The sequence below is a fragment of the Diadema antillarum genome, unplaced genomic scaffold (assembly GCF_040938485.1).
Source record: "Diadema antillarum isolate AM-2024a unplaced genomic scaffold, OU_Dant_1.0 seq00001280_RagTag, whole genome shotgun sequence".
NCBI classification, from domain to species: Eukaryota; Metazoa; Echinodermata; class Echinoidea; order Diadematoida; family Diadematidae; genus Diadema; species Diadema antillarum.
Genome location: NW_027272060.1, coordinates 329014 through 348683, shown reverse-complemented (window position 1 = coordinate 348683; position 19670 = coordinate 329014). Strand labels below are relative to the sequence as shown.

The 19670-nt window shown below is 38.0% G+C and overlaps 1 protein-coding gene and 1 pseudogene across 1 annotated transcript in view; one reads left to right on the top strand and one right to left on the bottom strand.

The window, feature by feature from the left end:
- Positions 1-8069, bottom strand: part of LOC139745640 (uncharacterized) — a 118467-nt gene extending 110398 nt beyond the window's left edge. The window contains exon 1 of the mRNA XM_071656039.1: positions 7919-8069. The gene's annotated coding sequence lies outside the window, so the exon portion shown is untranslated. The remainder of the gene's footprint in view (positions 1-7918) is intronic.
- A 7898-nt stretch (positions 8070-15967) lies between these two features.
- On the top strand, positions 15968-18334 carry LOC139745632 (retinol dehydrogenase 13 pseudogene; annotated as a pseudogene).
- The last annotated feature ends 1336 nt before the right edge of the window (positions 18335-19670 follow it).

Below are 19670 nucleotides of genomic sequence, written 5' to 3'. Positions count from 1 at the left end.
TGAAAAGGGACACCGCTTTACTTTTCATTCTATCACAGTACTTCTCGATCACATATTCAACCACTCATAAAATTGCCTTAATGTCCTAATTTGCAACTTTATATGGGGTACAGTATTTCCCTATCTATCGGTCACTGCGCCACATGCCATATACCACATAATAGGAAAAAATTACTTTGCTTGATTTCAACATTCATTAACATTGCAGTTCCTGCTAAGACACATGCTAATTACCATTTGTTACATACAGTTTGTTTGATATCACTCTTAACTTTACTTTAGAAAATCATTAACATTACTCGTAAGAAGCATCAGAAACAAAATCAGTTATTTTGCCAAATTTTAAAAATAATCAAACTTTAACTGTAATTTGACTGCATTAATTAAAAATGAAGCATCATAAGATTGTGACTTTTCATTTGAAAATCACCTAAAACAGTGTTTCCACATTCAAGCTAATGCTCAAGAACTATGTTGTGTACTCAAGAACAACTTTATGTCAGAATCAGTTTGGTGATGCTCCTCCATCAAATCTGCATCCTGTAATGAATCAAAGTGTGATGTACATATTTGCTCTTTGACAGATAACCCCACATTTACAACTCAATCAAGTTGTGGGTATTTTGTACGCATGCGCTTCCTATGTTCAAGTTCAGACACATCCTACTTTGAATTTTTGAATAAGTCACTGTATCATTGGAGAAATGCTGGCACAATGTACACTGCAAATACCATCGTAAACATCTCCTTTTCAGAAGAGTATAACTGGGTAAACAAATTGTGCTCTAACAGCTCACATTTTGACCTGCTGTTTGCATTTCAATCGTGAGTAAAGTTTGGTATCATTTACAATTTCTAATCATAACAATACACACATATCATTCACACCAGCACTCAAACAAAAAAAAAGACATTTATATGTGTGTCATAGAAGTGCAAAGCAAACATCACTGCTACAACATAATAGCATTTAAATTCAACTGATAAAGTCATCTGAAGTTCAAATAGTGAAATTTTCTTTCTATTAAGATTGAAGAGAGACAGGTCTTTAACAACAAAACTACACATGCATTAAAAAAGAAAAGAAAAGGAAAGGTTACTGAAAGCAGCATTGTTGATATCATTATCATGCTATAAACCAATTGTACAATGATTCTGCTCTTAAGTACGTATAAATTGAACATCACAAATTTTCTAACAAATGTCTTTTTTAAGCTTATACAGCTTGTAACTGCATTCACAGGATTATTGAATAAATGTCCTTTACCCTGCATATTGCTCCAGCACTACCAGTAAATCAATTATTCCTCAATAAAGGATTGGTACAACCACACTAATATCACTCAGACATTTCATATTGGTTTGATATTCTTAATGACAAGACAATCCAATGTCATGGGGTACTGCAAAACAAGAAATGTTCACATGCATTTTAATTTTGTGAATATCTCGAGAGCCATGATTTGCGATAGTAAAATGCACATGAAAGTTCTTGTCTACACAATGGGCATAGAATGCCAGTGGCAATTTGCGAAAACTTCATGCCACGAAAAAAGCCATCAGTTCCAATTCACAGAAATGTCATTCCGTGAAAATATCTTGCTTTACGGTATTTCTTGTTGTCATAGTTGCCAAAACTTTACAATAATAATAACTAGCACTAGTATACATTGTATCTCTTTTTTTTTTTTTTCTGGGGGGGGGGGTTCTGTTTTCATGAATGGCAAAACTTTACAATGATTTCAATCACAAGTGCTAAATGATACTTTTTCAGGGGGGGGGGGTCTGTTTTCGTCAATGAAATTCAACAACTAGCCTAACATTGAGTAACAAAGTAGTCTCCAATTGCGCAGGAGTCTCAACTCAGTGAGACCACACTTTGAGTCAATATTATTTCTACACAAATGATTTGTGGACAGAGGGAAATGACATACACAATGTAATCCTTTACAAACTTGTACAAATGGGACAAGCATGTTGATTCAGCTAATTTCATTTTTCTGTGCAATGAGACAAGCCCTCCTGGATGTACAGGATACCAAACCATTGAACCTACAGTCCCCCCCCCTCCCCCTTCTCCATTTACTTTTTATCTGCTCAGTAAAAGAGAGTAAACATTTTCAAGGTGAGTTTTATCTGCAGAAAGTAAATACAGTATCTGGCAGTAGCCATTATGCCGTTAATGAGAACTAGCACCTTGACAAGTCTGAATACATTCCCTGATAAGTGATAAGCGGTATTTGTGTGCCTCCTGTCTGTAGCAAAAGGTATTTGCCACAATTAGACAATGAATGTGAACAGAATGATCTAGTGCTGCTACTTCTATACTACAGTAGTGTAATTGTATGAGCAATATAAAATTGTACTGTAAAAGTGGATATTTTCTCATGAGTAATTTTTCACGCTTGGCTGGTTAACATCAATTTTGCATGTTTTTAATTATGTGGAATGGAGACATAAGTAGTGGTACATATAACCATCAAAAATATTTGTGTGCTTTTATTTTTGTGCTATTTTAGTGCTAGTTTTAGTTCTGCTTTGACATTATATCCTTGATGCATGTGAATAACTTCAATGGTTTGCTACAATCACTCAAAGGAACTTCCATTCCATGCTAATATCACATTCTCATTGTGCTATCTCCAGTAATCTTCGAAAGACAATGTTTGTTTTAGAAAAGTTTCTTGCGCATGGCCCACTATCTACTGTAAACCCACTATCATAAAAGGCATGTATAAACTATTTGAGCAAAAATCACAGTCTGATTAAAATGAGCAGAGTAAATGAAGTAAACTACTGTAAAAGTGGACATTTTCGCAGTGATGAAATTTTTGCATATTTCGCACAACCAGAAACTAGCGCAAAAATAAAAGCACATGAATATTTTTGCTTGCCGTATGTTCCAGTAGTTGATGTCTTGATTCCACGGAATTAAAAACATGCGAAACTCTTCTTACCGGCCGAGCATGAAAATTAGTCGCGCAATAATATCCACTTTTACAGTACAATTGTACAGGTACAGGATTGTATGCGTAAACTCCTGATGACATTCTTGTGGCATGTGAAGTGTGATGCCCTTACAGCATGTACAATGTCAGCAAATTAGCTCATTTACATAGTTACTGCTTTTTTGTTCCTGTCCAATTATGTGTGCAGAAAATTTCATGTTGTAACAGAATTCTATAGGGAGCATTCACACTGGAATTCTTAAATCATTAGCTGGAAATGGTTAATCAAGTTATTCTATAGTATTCCCAATATTTTTGTCTAAAGGAACAATGGTAGATATCACACAAAGTTGGGGGGGTTCTTTTATTTGTTTTTCACAGTGGTAGGACATAATGTACACTAAAAGATTTGCCTTTTTGTTTTCGCAAATCATTAACAAAGCAACTCCTCTTTCTATCTTCTCATCTCATAAACTTTATCAGCATGTTTAGTAACTGATGAGTTATCATATTTAAAATATAAACATATTTACTGATGGAATAAGACACTAATGACAGGAGTAAACTGATTACAATGTCCCTCTTTTTTTCTTTTTTGCTGTGACATACACGTAGTATATAAATTACTTCTATCCTCAAAGTTCTGATGCTCTACATTATACCTGCTCAATTTTATGTGTGTCAGACATACAACAAACAGTCCAGACTTTTCAACACAGGAAAAATTTGCTTACATGCTGGAACTTAACCTTACATTACAAGGGTGTTTTTTATGACTTTGAATTAGACTCTCTTTCAACAGCAACCACAAATTATTCAATCAATAGATTTCTCCCTCCCCCTTCTTTCCCCCCTCTTATTAATTGCTGCCCATGAAAGAAAAACTTTCAAGCTTGAAAGAAAGAGGAGAAAAGATTGAGAAAGATATGATAAGAATAGAATATGGCCTGGGAGAAGAGATCGAATGGATTTAAACTGACAAATTAGTTGTTAATTCATCATAATAAGGGTCAGTGGACTGACATGAGGTTGGGAAACACATTAGATACAAAACTTAATTTACTGTAAACTGCCATAACAAATGATCATGGCATTTAAGTACATAACAGGCTGATTTAGCGAGTAAATGTTAAAATTGAGGGTGAAGTACGTGTACTTTTGTGAAATAATCAATTATAAGCAAATCTATACCATACATGAGTGACTTACAAATTGTATTTTCAGGGAAGAGTCCTTCTTTCTTCTGTTTTTGACTATCAGTTATTTTCGCGTATGTGTGTATGTCACAGTCAAATATGTATAATGTTGCTATTTCCAAAAGCCATGCTGGATTTCATCAAAAATTGCCCACTGAAGTGGTGAGTAGGCCTATCCATTTCTACATGATTACCAGCGTACAACATGGATCACTTGCATGCACAGCCCATAATTCCAGTTTTCTCTGCAATTTTTTTTCACAACTCTGATAGAATACCTTGAAGAAAAGTTATGTTAAGACCTAAGATGATCAGACAACTGCACTGACAAGAGTTAGAAAGTTTACTTCCATTAGAAAAATCAAATGTAATCACAAAGTTAAAATTCTCAGCACAAGACGCAAAAAGCATTGTATCTACATGTAGCCATTGAAACAAATCTGACTTGTCATCTATGCAAATGCTACACATTTTACTTACATACACATACACTTGTGTAGCAGTTACACACCTTTCTTTAAAAAACTGTCTTGATTCTGTTCAAATTTGTAGTGACCTAATGCATGTATTTTTGTGTTCAATATAAGCTAATTTCCAATTTGGGTTTGACCCTCTGGTTCCCCTTTGATTCTTGAGGATGCAGTGTTTTCAACTGTTTTTATTTCTGACGAGTTGAGGGGATTGAACGACTTCATTTCCATCTTACATGGGTTAACTTTAGTTTTGACCCAAAGATCGGTCTGTATCTTGTCATCGGGATATGTTCCACAGAGACTGCATCTGGCTTCACATTATATGGAGGAGAGCCGTAAAAGTAAAAAAATGATTGAAAAAAAACCTCCTCCGAACAAACAGATTTTCTGTCTAACTATCCTCTGCACCATTGTCCACCATGCTAACAATGAGGCACTCCACTATCTCTACCATGGGAGCACCCTGAATGAATAAGGACTTTTCGATTTGCACATTGAGCCAGGCGTCACCCTGTTATGACATAGTTTTTACATACTGCGCATGCGTCAGTGTCGACCCCCGGCTCATCGCACAATTTTCAAACGCGTTCACCCCGGTTATCACCGTCCACCCAAATCGGTTGCGCCGCGCTCAACCCACCTTATCTATGCGTCACACTCCTCTCGCAATAGACGAAAATCATGCGAAAGAGCACAATGACTCTCGGGAAATCTGTGCTCAGTTCACCTGTTTTCCTTTTTCTTTCGAGAGAATATTGATAGATATTCTAATTACATGAAAGCTTATGATCTTGATACGTCACAGCAGCTGCGCTGACATACAAACTGCAGCCTCTGTTACCTAATTTATTTGCCCGCTTTCACTGTTTCGCACTTTGCAACTGCATACCGTAGTCCCACACTTGCATTTATAAGTAATGCTGTACGCAATCACATCTCGGTGCTTAGCCTAGTGCAGTGCGTTTACCTTTACAGTAGCCTTACCGTGCATCATGTTTTAAAATCCACAAAATCCATCCCAGGATACTTATTCGGCATCTAGTCAAAGACAAAATAGATATTACAAGTACAGAAACAAGTCACAAATTCCGCATATAAATGCACCCAAGGCACAGGTTGCCTCCTGCACACGCCACGCGACGTGACGCCCAAAATCGAAATGTGTTTTAGCAGCGGGTCAACGTACAGACGTGCCGCCTTGACTTACACTTGCGCTCGGAGTCACAACCCTCTCGTTCACCCAATCGAAAACTCCCTAATATCACACTATCTGCATACCCTGAGAAAAACACATGAATTCAGGCACCTCTAAAAATGCCCTATGTCACCAGCAATAGGCTGGCATTTAGACTGTATAGATGTTTAGAACTAAAGAGCAATGTGGATTGAGTGAAAGCAGCAACATTAGTAGAACACATCAGTGAAAGTTTTAGGAAAATCAAACAATCGATGCAAAAGTTATGAATTTTTAAAGTTTTGGTGTTGGAACCGCTGGATGAGGAGACTACCGGTACTAGAGGTTATGACGTATGAGTGGACAACAATACAAGAAAATATTTAAAAATTCAACAAAAATTCACTTTTCTAGCATTATGAAAGAGCACTTGACTAACCGCTTTCAGAAAGCAGGGGGAATAATTGCTACCCTTAACATATGTCAGTATCAAGTTGATGGAATTTGTAATTTTCATGAAAAATTAATTTTTGTGGAATTTTTTTTCATATTTCTTTATATTGTTGTCCACTCATACGTCATAACCTATAGTAGTCTCCATATCCAGCGGTTCCAACCACCAAAACTTTAAAAATTCATAACTTTTGCATCGATTGTCCGATTTTCTCAAACTTTCACTGATGTGTGCTACTAATGTTGCTGCTTTCACTCAATCCACATTGCTCTTTGGGGTTTACGTTCCCTTTAAACCTGCACATAACCAAACTAGAAAAACACATGAATTCAGGCCACCTCTACAAATGCCCTATGTCACCAGCAATAGGCTGGCATTTAAACTGGATAAATGTTGAATATATATCTAGTTTAGAACTTTACCTGACATTAAACCTGCACATATCCAAACTGTTCCCATGGTCCCATTCACAACAGTGCACCTGGGGTTGAAATGTCTTCAATGCTTAAGTGTACAGGTGATGATCGACTAGTGCATGGGCATACTAAGTTCCAAATCGCTCATTTCACGCAACTGATGTGTAGAGATATCATAGCGGTATACATTGTAATAGACTTGATTGTATCAAGAAAATTCAGCAATTCGGACAGTAAAGGATTATTGGAGGAACCAAATTTTACCTGTCACAAGTTGAACAATCAACCTACCGTAGTTATGGGTAAACTCGGCCTAGCGGTAAAGTCGGCCACCAGCGCGCGCAGTTACAAGTAGTTGTACTGCGCGCGCTGGGGGCCGACTTTACCCGCTAGGCCGAGTTTACCCATAACTACAGTACATCTTTACGTATTGATATAAAAAATGAATTAATTTCAAAGCTCAATCATATCAAAATAACCAACGTACAAAATACTAGTAATATACACTGTACTAGTACTAAATGCCAACATGCTCAGCCACGATGAACAGTGCTCTGCTGGTCGTAGTATTAAACCACTTCACAAAGGCAGCTTTTCACAAACTAAAGTAGGCCTAACCATTCACATTTGAGGACAGCGTTTACAATGTCAACTTTAAATTCTAACATTGGACTTAGATTTTACCAAAACGTGTGTCTATCCAAACGACGTTACAGGCAATGCAGGATATTATCTGCAAGACATTACATTAGTCTCATAGAAGCAGACAGGAAAGACTAGACACGAATTCACTCTTGACTGCATCTGAAATTTGTATTTTTATGTAGTGTTTCTATTACAATTTGAGTTTGTGATCAGTGTTAAATCATTGTCATGTTGTTTGTAAATTACACTGACATCTTTAATTGAATGGGATAAGTCTATCAAAACAGAATATTTAGACGGGATACTGCCAAGGTCCAGGTCAAGGAAGTGAAACTGGTTTCACGCTGCCGGCCTTATTTAGCCTATTACCGAAACCTGCTTCACCGGGAAAAAAAAAAAAAGTGAACTGGTTTGCACTGCAGGCTTTTCGGTTTTTTCGTCATGTGCTTCCTACAGCACTACAGGTGTTCTAGCTCCCGTAGCGTAGCAGAGAGCAGCATACAAGTTGTGCCAAAGCGGTTGGCATAACGTTTGGCCTGGCCGTCTACTTATCTCGTCTGCTCGGAAAGCCAATATAAAACACCGTTGAGTTCTGCCAAAGATAAAACTTACCTATGCTGTCATGTTTCCATCTGTTTGCATTCCAAATTCCGACCACAGAAATCGTGTTATTCTGGCGAGTCAAGATCGTCCAAGGCGGAAAACTCAAAAATTGCGTTGACTGCTTTTCCTATCCTCATAGGATCGGGTTAACACAAGCACAGCTACGTGTTGCGTATAAAGCGTAGTTTTCAATTCACAAGTTTATTACACACGCGCATCGCATATCGATAGCATGCATGCATGCTGAACGAAACGGAACTACCACCAGTTGACGCCTGACTCGTCACTGCATTGCACACCACCAACGTACTTAACTTCCGTCTACACGCTGACGACACTGGCAATCCAATCCACCCCCGTTAGCTCTTTTCATTCCCTCCACCTTTATTCAAAGCGTGAATACGAAGCCAGCAGCATTTGTAAATACTCGTATTTTACAATCATACTATATATAGTAGACGGCGAGAGAAAGAAAGGTAGAAAACTTAGCGAACCGGAAAGGGCTTCATTTATTGGCATCTTTTTTTTTTTCTGTTCATTGATGACTTTATATTTGTATTTCGCGCAACACAATGTAATTATAATAGCTAACCGTAACACAACACTCATGTAATATGAATGGCGGAGTTGTTTCTTTTATGATGTATGGTTAATCGAAAAATAAGAACCAAGATTGTCTATTTTAATCGGAAAAAAAAACGTTTCACATATTTTGATACCCTACATTATCTCACATAACTAACCTTAAACACAGATTTTCCACTAGACTATCAAAAATCATCGATCGTGTGCCAAAGCACAAAAAAAAAATGTTTTTTTCCCCCGAATAAAGAGTACTTGTTCGATGAAAACTCCTAAAACTATATGGCACAGGGTGATTGGAATGCCCTGAAACAGGTGAATGCGTATCAAGGTTGTAATTACAATTGTCATGTACTTCGTTTATTCAGGAGGGAAAATATTCATGATTGCACGTGAATAAACAGAGCAAGGTTTTCTTGACCTTAATTATTTGTCATATACTTCATGGATAAATAGGTCACGTTTGGACGGTGCCAAGTAGAAGGTAATATCAGAAAAAGAGGTGAAGAATAACAGAGATTAAACGATATATGAAACTGTATCGTAGCAGTTTACTTTACATGGAACATTTGTTGTTGTTATGGATTTTTAAAGTCATGTCGGCACCAGTACCTCTGACCCGGCGTTTTGCCTTGTGTAGTTTCAAAAAACAAACAAACAAACAAACAAACAAACAAACAAACAATGAAGCCGCAAAAGATGAGCACTTTATATATCCTTTATCTTTACGATAACAGCTATATTCTATAAAGGCTAATGCGGGCACCTACATGAATATGAAGTATCCGTGAAGCTTAATAATGATAACAAAAGGGGTATTATACTAACGATGATGACAAAACACGTATAATAGCAAACATCTTTGCATGTGATATTCCTACAGCTGTCTTCGTGTTTTGCAACAAAGGAAAATATGTATGTATATATATATTATATATAAGCCCTATACATTTAAAATCACAAAACTCGTGACTCTCAAACAGTTCCGCCCGGAGATTCTTCCGATCAATGGAGGCGGGGGGAGGGCGGGGTATACAGTGACCCTTGGCACAGCCCCTCCCCCCATGGCCCGCAGACCCCCTGCATCGTGATAGGTATACATAGGATATAATAGAAAAAACCCTGCAAATGTTTTATGCCTATCTCGTAAATGAACCAAGAGGAGAAAGGAAACTAAGGGAGGATGTAGTTAAGATAGAAATGGTTAATAGAGTTATAAGGCCTATTACTGTCTGACTATATTATTTTACCTTTAATGTTTCTAAAAGAGGTATCGTAGCTCATGTCCTCTTTCATTTTGCTATAGGAAGTGAAAGCATGTTTATTTTTTATACTTTCTTTTATAGCGTTGTCCAAACAAGACGTCACAAAGTGTGGCTGCATCAAAACTTTAAAAATCAGTCATAACTTTTGAAATATGGACTTTCCGATTTTTCCTCAAAATTCGCTGATGTGTTCTACTTGGTGCCAGATAAAAATAATAAACGTATAAAAACTGGCCAGAGGTAAAAATTTGGGGGTCATCCCACGAGATTGACACCCACGAGTCATACAACCCACGAGTTCGACGATGAAAACAGGTCCATGAGTCATACAGCTCACGAGTCATGAATACAGTCCACGAGTTCGACACTATAATATAGGCACATAAAGCCCATGAGTTCGACACTATAGGTAAAAACAGCCCACGAGTTCGACAGATAGGGCCTACTATACAACACGGGGTTTTCCCACCTCCCTGGTTTAATGTGTCGGTCTCGTGGGTCTTGTTTGCTTATACAAGACAGTCATGTCGAACTCATGATGGGCTGTATGACTCGCGAGCTGTTGATAACTCATGGGCTATATGACTTGTGAGCTATATTATGACTCGTGGACTGTATGACTCGTGCACCATGGGCGTCGGTTTCGTGACGTGCACCCAAAATCTCAAGGGTAAAAATGTCACATGTGAAAATGGTCAAAATGTTATTGTTTTTTATTCATTCATGTCTTATTCGTAATCTAATTTCTTATGTAATCATTATCTTTTATCACTATGTTATTGTCATTCGTATATTAACCATTATTTCTGGAATGAAAAGTTGAAACAGTATTTTGGACTAATGTATACGATCCTGGGAATACGATCATTTTGCAATGTTAAAAAAAAATAAAATTCTAATTCAAATAATTTTAAGTTCCATATAAAGTAATACAGAGTAATATATAACACAAATGAGTACAGAACATTTTAAGGAATTTTGAATAACATGCACAAGCTTCAACAAAACATTATATACAATTATAGTAATATCAATTTTTGCATTACGATAAATAAACAAGAAGGCAAACTCAATTTGACTTTTTAACTGTATGAATTATGGAAAAGAGAAGTTCACAAGAGAAGCATATTTATATAGCTTGTAAATTTTGTGAATCACTCTGGGAGATAAAGGGCATCTCCAAGAGGTGCCATGCATGCATAAGAGAAGGATGAGGGCTGCTATTATGCTGGGGGTTGCAGCCACCCCCCCCCCCCCCCCTTGTGAAAATGGAGATATTCGTTAGGTGTCAGGTAAAATGTCCTGAGGTAAAAAAATAATAATAATTAGAGGTTCAGGTATACATAGTCTTAAGCAGGCGTCACACTGTCCCGAAATTGAGCAAAAATGGACACATGCACAAAAAAGGAAATGTTCAAATTCGGCTCTGATCGAATGACAATGACAATGACAATGACAATGACAATGACAATGAAATTACAATTTTATTTATCTCATGTCACCCAATCAGGGTATTGGAGATAACCATGTAAATTATACATTTGAGATTACATATCGACACAAAAAAAAGAAAAACAATATGAAAAAGTACAATGAAGGTACATATTTACTGGGGGAAAAAATCGTATAATGAACATCGGGTCATTCTCTAGCAGCAATTCATGGGCGGTGCATCTTATTATACTAGTAGGCCTTGTTTCCTTCGTGTAAACTTCTCAATCAAGATTCACGCCTTCGTGCAGCCTTCGTGCTTGGTTCGGGTGCCATCATGTGACCTTTATCTGTAAAATCTGTATAATACTTGCATCGGCTGTTGATTGGCTTTTGGCCATGATTTAGCGGGCCAACTTCGCACGAAATTGAAAATTCCGCATTCGTATAAAGCCATTTTGTGTCAACTTTAGGACGCTGTGACGCCGGCAGCACCCTTACATAGTCGGTGCAAAACGGCGATCGGTGACCACAATATTACTGCCATTATATCAGTATACCCAGAAAGAGTAATTTCCAGTTCTTATATGTATAAAGGAAAAGGAAGTGACGTAGAAGTCATTGCATCCAATAATGGTCCCGTGAAAGTCATTCATAACGGACACAAGTATATTCGAAACCTGTGACATTTTTATCTCTGACACTTTTATATTATACCTCTGACATTCTCCCTCTGACATTCTATACTAACTATACTTGACTTCTATTTCTTTACTTCTACTCACGTTGTTGCATTCCCTCACTTCAATTGCCCTCTGAATGACTGAATCTGAATCTGGGTTTCTTTCTTCTGTAACTCAAACTTCATGCACAACCTATTAGTCTCGTTTGAATGAAACTCTCACTGTTCTGCTTCGTTGACGTTCCACTCTTGATTTGTTGTCAGAATTAAATTTTGAGGGGAAGCTCCGTCAATAGTGGCGAAAAATTGGCCTACATAACATATTATTATCTGATCATTACTCTCATTTGAGTTGAACATTGATAAAGCCTTAATCCAATTGCGATGTGACCAAGGTTCGGACAGCGTATGGCTTGTGTCAACAAATAATCATCAGTGTCCTGCATGTTTTCCATTTCGACAGACGGTAATGAGTTCTGTAAATATTGCAAGAATCATAGTAACGTGATGAGTGTGGATAAAGGAAAAAATCCGGGAAAACATGGCATTTTTGTTCCCTTGCAAAACGAAATAACGTGGCTCCCTATTGTTTCTTACAATATAACAGTGCTATAGATCTCCTTGATTAGCCAGTGCGTCTTTTTTAAATTTTCTTTCCTCTTTCCTTACTTGATAAAACAATATATGTTACATTTTTGTCTTTGCACAGCGATTGCTTCATTCTTTTTAAATTGAAGCTGTGCACTTCATTTTTTTAATATTCGCATTCTGACAATTTAACTTGATATAAGGGGGATTATTGCATAGCAAATACAAAATTCTTATCAACCCTAATTATTATCTTTTCATCTTACATTATTTTACGCACCTTATTTTCTGTTACCAAAAAGTGACGCGCTTACATAATGTTTTTGTCGAAAAATGGAAAAAAAGAAAACCTGAAATTGAATAATCGCGTATACTGAGCGGTAAAGCAAAATAAAATACATATATACGTTATACGTATACGTATAACTGTGCACAAATACATTGAAGGGCCTATACTTTAAAACAGCTATAACAGTGATGCTGAATGGTAGGTGCCCCTTAAGATAAGCGCTGGGCTCGGCTTTTACACTGTTTAGAGCTAAAAGATACACATGATCCATATTATGAACTGAATACACGTGCAGACGTTTGTTCATCTGACAAGCTATTAAGTGAGTCGTCTGTGTTTTATGTGTATTCAAGACAACATACTAGACAATAAACCAAAGACACGTATCGTCCGATATTTTGTAACACGTTATACTTTATTTAATACTCTTTATTTGATTTCAAAGTTTACATCACTTTATAGCAAAACGTTCGTCTTGCAATGTATTAATATGCAAATAATATGCAATCATCAACAAAACAAACCCTCCCCACTGGGGTGACCATTGCATGTATGTTGCATGAACTACAGACTTATGTATTCTAAACGTTCGTGAAATTAGCAAGACAGTAAAATACACATCAAACAACAAGAGACTTCCAGATTACTAGTATACTTTTCCTAAACTTGAACTGCAATCGAGAGTGCGATCACCTGACAACATTCTTGCCAAGAGCGGTCAATCACAAGGACAGTGGTGCGATCATAGATTTCATAAAGCATACAGTTGTGTTCTGCATTGTGTGCTGATCATGCTATTTTATCATCTTAATTATACACGTGTATTATAGTTACATCCTGCTTGTGGATAGATTGCAAGTGTTTCGAAAAAGACATAATTATAGCGCTATGTGCAGATTCTCCTTATATCCTTGAAATTTGCCCGACCAGACGCCGTGCAAAGCGACATGGCTGTACCGTGTGTTACCTTGAAATATGGTTTGATATGCTGATTGTTTATATTACTACAGAAAAGTGACAACTTTATGATTTCTAAATTCTAAAGGTCTGTGTGTAAGGCTGGTTTCCGGACCCTTATACCAACATACTGTACTCCATTCTATAAAATGCACGGCAACGAAGTCGCCGCCCGTTCGGCGAAGGTGTGTGAAGCGGGGTTCCCACTATCGTATGATCTTTTACGAACGCCACGATTGGACATTCGTAACTGATCATGGAAGCTTCGTTGAAGTCATCTGAAATTTCACGTTTGGATACGAGGTTATGCGAGTCAATACGTGTTGGTTCGCTTGGATCCTGGATACGATTATGGTCACAATTGGTCTATTTAAAGCAATACGATCTGTCTGGTCTCCCGTTCGCGACGATTCGATAGGATTGTCCCGATTGAGTCTATCCATTATGATTGGTTCCGATCTACTAACTACGAGCGGGATCCCCGATTTGGTGCGTGCAGCTACGTTCCGATACGTCAAGCTCCAATACGAATACTGCGAACCAGTGCGGGCTGTTGAGATAAGATACGATATCTTTCACGATCGGGATCAAAAGTGACACCCATTAAAGGTGCGATTGGACCCGAATGGGAATATAATATAGTCCGACTGACGGTGGATTTCATTGTTTCCTCCAATTTCTGCAGAGCTACTATCCACAACCATTGATGATGGCAAGGGTTGACAGGTTGAGGATGACGAGATCGTGAACTTTGCAGTATTGCGAATGACGATTACGTTATCATCAGACAGAAATCATCACCGAGGCGACCTAAGATAGTCCCTCCTTTAATTTAACCTTAAGAAATTAATAGATTATTGAATCGACGTGCTCATCCCCCCAATAAATACGAATACACAAAATCAGACCATTGCCCCATTTTTTCCAGAAAAAAAGATCAAGACAAATGTTTTCACCTTTCTTTGAAATACGTGAGGAAAATATGATGAAATTGAAGCTAAATAAAAGGATGGGATCTTTTTGAATGCTAACATAATGTGTGTTATATACACTCAATTTAAGAAAGTTGGCCGAACTGTTAGCATTGCTTGTGTGTTTGATTTCATGTTCGCATAGTATGTATCATATGTATTTTTATTTCAAAATGTCGTTATCTCATGGGGTATTGAAAGTTTGGTTGGTTTGGCTCGATTCATTGTTTCATTTAACAGTGTTTAACAAGACCGACATACACATACAACAGAAAGGTAACTCCCCTAAAATAATGTCACTTTTTAACCAAAAAAAAAAAAAAAAATCCTAAGCAAAATTATTTCGCAGGGGTATTGCTGCACCTATTTACTAACTTTTATGTGAAAAATAATGACAGTGATCTTTATAATCATGCACGAGTGACCTTACATAAACCTCGACAATGGTCACTTTTCAAAAGTCACAAAAGTTACTTTGTGGGGTATGTGGAACATTTTGCTTCTGGTGGATGTTTCAGTGGTCTTGTGCATTGTGCCACCCCTCCCTTATTCAGCCTTGCAGAATACAAGGTACATACGATTTGCGAGTAAAATAAAGGCAAATGTGCAAAATAAGCAGAAGGAAAGTGAAAAAGTCGATCCCGATCAACACGATTAAGAAGCACGATTAGATAAGATTTGCTGCGTTTTGATACGATCGAAGACAATCTGATGCGATGATCACGATCAAAAATTAATCGTGTTAATCGTAGAAAATTTTTGAACCGTCCAAAAATGTTCTACGATTAACGCGATTGCCACGATTGACCTCAAGTTCTGATACAATCTGATAAGATCACCACGATTGCTTCACGATTAAGACAACGATTTCAATCGTGGCGCCGATCGTGATAGTGGGAACCCCGCTTGAGAGTTCTGTGCGCTAAACCTGCTTCAGTGTACTTCTTTTGTCGTTAGAGGGCGTACTCTGGGAATGAAAGTGGGAAATACCCGTTTCTTTGCGCTGCGTTTGCATGCCCGGATGCCATATTGAGCATGCAGTGACTGTTATGTTCTGCACTGTACCTGCACCCGAGCTGAGTGGTGGTGAGTAATGGTGACGCCTTTTTGGCTCAGAACTCATAGTACAAATGAAGATCAGCTAGATTTGCTTGTACCGTGGGCACTTTCACGACTACACATGTCATCGACACATTTTATGACAATCGGCTCTGCAGTTGTCAAGTGAAAAAAGAATGTTCAACGATACCGTCCAGGTTTAACTTGTGGCACTAACTGTTTTTAATAGTAGTAAATTTACATACAGCAGGACTCCTGTAGTGGTACATGGTTGTCGATTCTCGTCCCTGGATATACATCACATTAATTCCAGTTCATCAGTCAGATAGTTTATATCACAACAGCCGGGAAATTCTAGGCGTTCAAATTTGAACTTTGTATATTCAAGGAGGCTACATAATAAGTTGAGAAATAATGGGTATGGGTGCCAGTAGCAGTCTTGACGAGGGCAAATTGAGTTCTCCTAGCAGCTCTCAGCTGTGGACTATCGCAGGTGTTGCTGTGAGTACAGGGTTGCTGATGTACATCAAGTTGAGGTTCAGGGGCAGTGCTTGTCAAAGTACTGCCAAACTTACTGGCAAGACTGCTCTTGTGACGGGTGCAAACACTGGCATCGGAAAGGAAACTGTAGCCGATTTTGCACAGAGGGATGCCCGCGTCATTCTCGCATGTCGTGATGTCGAGAAGGGCAAGCAGGCTGTGGAGCACATCAGGAAACAGACGACCAGTGGAGAGCTAATTGTCATGAAGCTGGATTTAGCTTCACTTGCATCTGTGAACAGCTTCTGCGACAAGTTCCTGGATGAGATAGACAGACTGGATATTCTTGTCAACAATGCCGGCGTCTTCCAGACCCCCTACCAGACGACTGTAGATGGTTTTGAATTGCAGTTTGGAGTCAACCATCTTGGCCATTTCCTGCTCACAAACAGACTGTTAGATCTTCTGAAGAAGTCTGCACCTTCACGCATTGTCATTGTGTCCTCATCATTGCATAAAAGGGGGAAACTTGATTTCTCGAAACTCAACCCCAGTGAAGGTGATTACAACAAGGCGAAAGCGTATGCTGATAGCAAACTGGCCAATGTTCTGTTTGGGCAGGAACTGAGCAGACGCCTCCATGGTTCTGGCATCACCACCTACACCCTGCATCCAGGCGTAATCAATACAGAGCTTGGACGGTATCTCGGTTTCTCTACGTTCTTTTGGGCAGCAACTTATCCCCTGCGCTGGTTGCTGCTGAAATCTCCTTGGTATGGTGCCCAGACGACCATTCACTGCTCCGTTTCAGAGGAATTAATGAATGTTACCGGGAGATACTACGGAGATTGCAAGGAGAAACCCTACCCTGAAGTGAAAGGAGCAGATGATGCGGTTGCTAGGAAATTGTGGGAAGTGAGTGAAAGGATGACAGGACTGACAGCAAACTGAGATGAATGAGTGCCTATGATGAACAGTATTATGTAAAATTAATATTTGGACACACTGCATTAATTATGTTCAATTACAAAACAGAAAGTGATCTACTGTATTAGCACCATATAGGGCCTACCAATACATCTAGTCATCAATCAGTTTTTATGATTTCTTGATCAACTTGCTTATTTCACATGCACAAGAAGGTGTGGTGAAAACCTGCATTTAATCAACAATTTAAGCCAAAATTTGCAGAATTATGATATATTTCAATTGTGCATTTCACTGAGCTGGTGATGCTAAATTGTAAATCAATTAGTTTGAATATTTGCAGTACAGTCAACCTTGCCAAAATGGAATCTATTTTGACTGAAGAAATAGCTTCGACTTAAAGAAAATTGTTAGTTATCAAGGGATTAAAATCATTGGAATATAAAGACTAGAGGACTTGAAAAGACTTGACATAGGCGATTGTTTAACTTATGCAAGGTTGACTTAAGCACGGTTGACTGTATTGCTAGCATATATTCTTTGGTATTCAAGGATGTACCATCGATCTTTTACGTATTTTTGGAGGTAGGCCGATATTTTTGCTCTGAAAGCAAATGACGTAATCAAATGGGTGATTTGCAAGTTATGAACTAGATTTTTGGAATTGGTAATCGAGCTTCAGAAATACTAATTTGGAATAGTAAATTGGCACTGATAATGTTACAGCATCCACTAGTGTTTTAAACTGGGGTTGTAACTTGTAGGGATAGTGCTGCCTTCAGCTGTATCTAACTTGTGTAGCAACTTGTTTTCCACTGAAAACACTAAAGAATGGAGTGTATGATGCATGTACTGTGATCCTGTTTGTAGGTTTTAAGATATAGTTGTCATTTCATAGGGGTTGTGCAGTTGACACTTAAAAGCAAAAAAAAAAAAAAAAAAAAAAATTCATGCAAGTCTGTAAATGATTGACTGATGTGCTGTTAGTATAGTTGTGTTTGATTTAACTGGCATTGTTGATAGCGCATTCTGTGCCGTGGTACCATGGCTGTTGTATGAGCAGATGCACTCTAAAAACAACCAACCATGAATGATCAACACACACACATGAAATAGGAGAAATGCAATTGTTTTTTTCTTGTGAATTTGAAATGTTCATGATCCTTGAATTATGGATTGTATAGTGTGTGGAATGGAGCGAACAGTGTCAATATTTCTGAAATTTGTTATGCTGAAATATTGTAATGCTGAATTATGATTAACCCGTTGAGGACGAGTCCCGAGTATACTCGGGCAAGCGTCTATGGGAGAGGCGTGCTGTAGCAAAATCAAACCGTCCTCAACGGGTTAATTGAATTATCAGATGTGCTGGTCAAAAAAAAATGAAATAAGCAATGACCCCACGAGTGTAATATCAGGCAAGTCGTAAATTAAAGTTGCAACAAGTGACAAACAGTTTCAGAAGGAAGACAATGCAAGATTATTTGGGATGGATGATGCTTTTACTCTAGAATCAACTTTGTTGATCATGGACACTGACTATTCATGTACAGTTTTAAAAGTAATGCCCTCAAGGGGATCATGTGTTTGTTTATGTTTTATATGTTTAAAGACTCATGGATATGTGCATATGAACAAATTTGATATCCCCCTCTCCCCCTCTAGTAGTCTGCTTCATTCTGTTGGCCTGCCATATGGAAAATGGTTACCATGATCAACAAGTTCACCATGCCATTGTCAATGAAGTGATTTTGAGTGTACAGTCTAGCACTGTACTGGAGAACTGTTGTAACAATGGACCTATGTAGGTCCATGTTATAACCAACATCAGCACAACAAGATTTCATTATTAGTTATTTAAAAAAAATTTTTTTCCCAGTGTGGGTTTTTAACAGGCATGGCCATGACACAACTCACTATATATGGCAAGCTAATTAATGCAAACACTGAACAAAACCTTATTTGTACAAGGATTTGACAGGTGAAATTTTTATTTCCCAATTTGCTTTGTATGGGACAAGATTGGGAAAATAGAGGATGCCACTCACTTTTTTTTTCTGATTAGCAGACACTTCCACTCCCATTCAGATGGCAGGGATCCTTTAAATAGCAAGATTGTCCTTGGAAATGATTGGACTGATTCCCCCCCCCCCCCCCACAAGATTTCTCTGCACACTGTATTACACTCCCATACCCACAAATAAACTGAGTAATAGTTGCAAGGTTTCACAAATATATACCAGTACAATGTACTTTCAAATCTACAGTTCAATAAACTCTCTACTTCACACTGACATGCTAAGGGCATCTATGTGACCCGCTAGTGATGCTTAATGTCCAGACTGTCCAGATTTGGTTATTTTAATGAAAAAAATTCTAGCAGTCCCAACTACGTATCTCACTATAATGGCCTAATGGCCAGTATGTCTTTTCAAATACTTCACTAGCGAGGTATTCAACATGTGTATGACTACATCTGTAATGTACCAGGGGAAAAATTGGGGGAGGGTAAGAAATAACAAGAATGCAC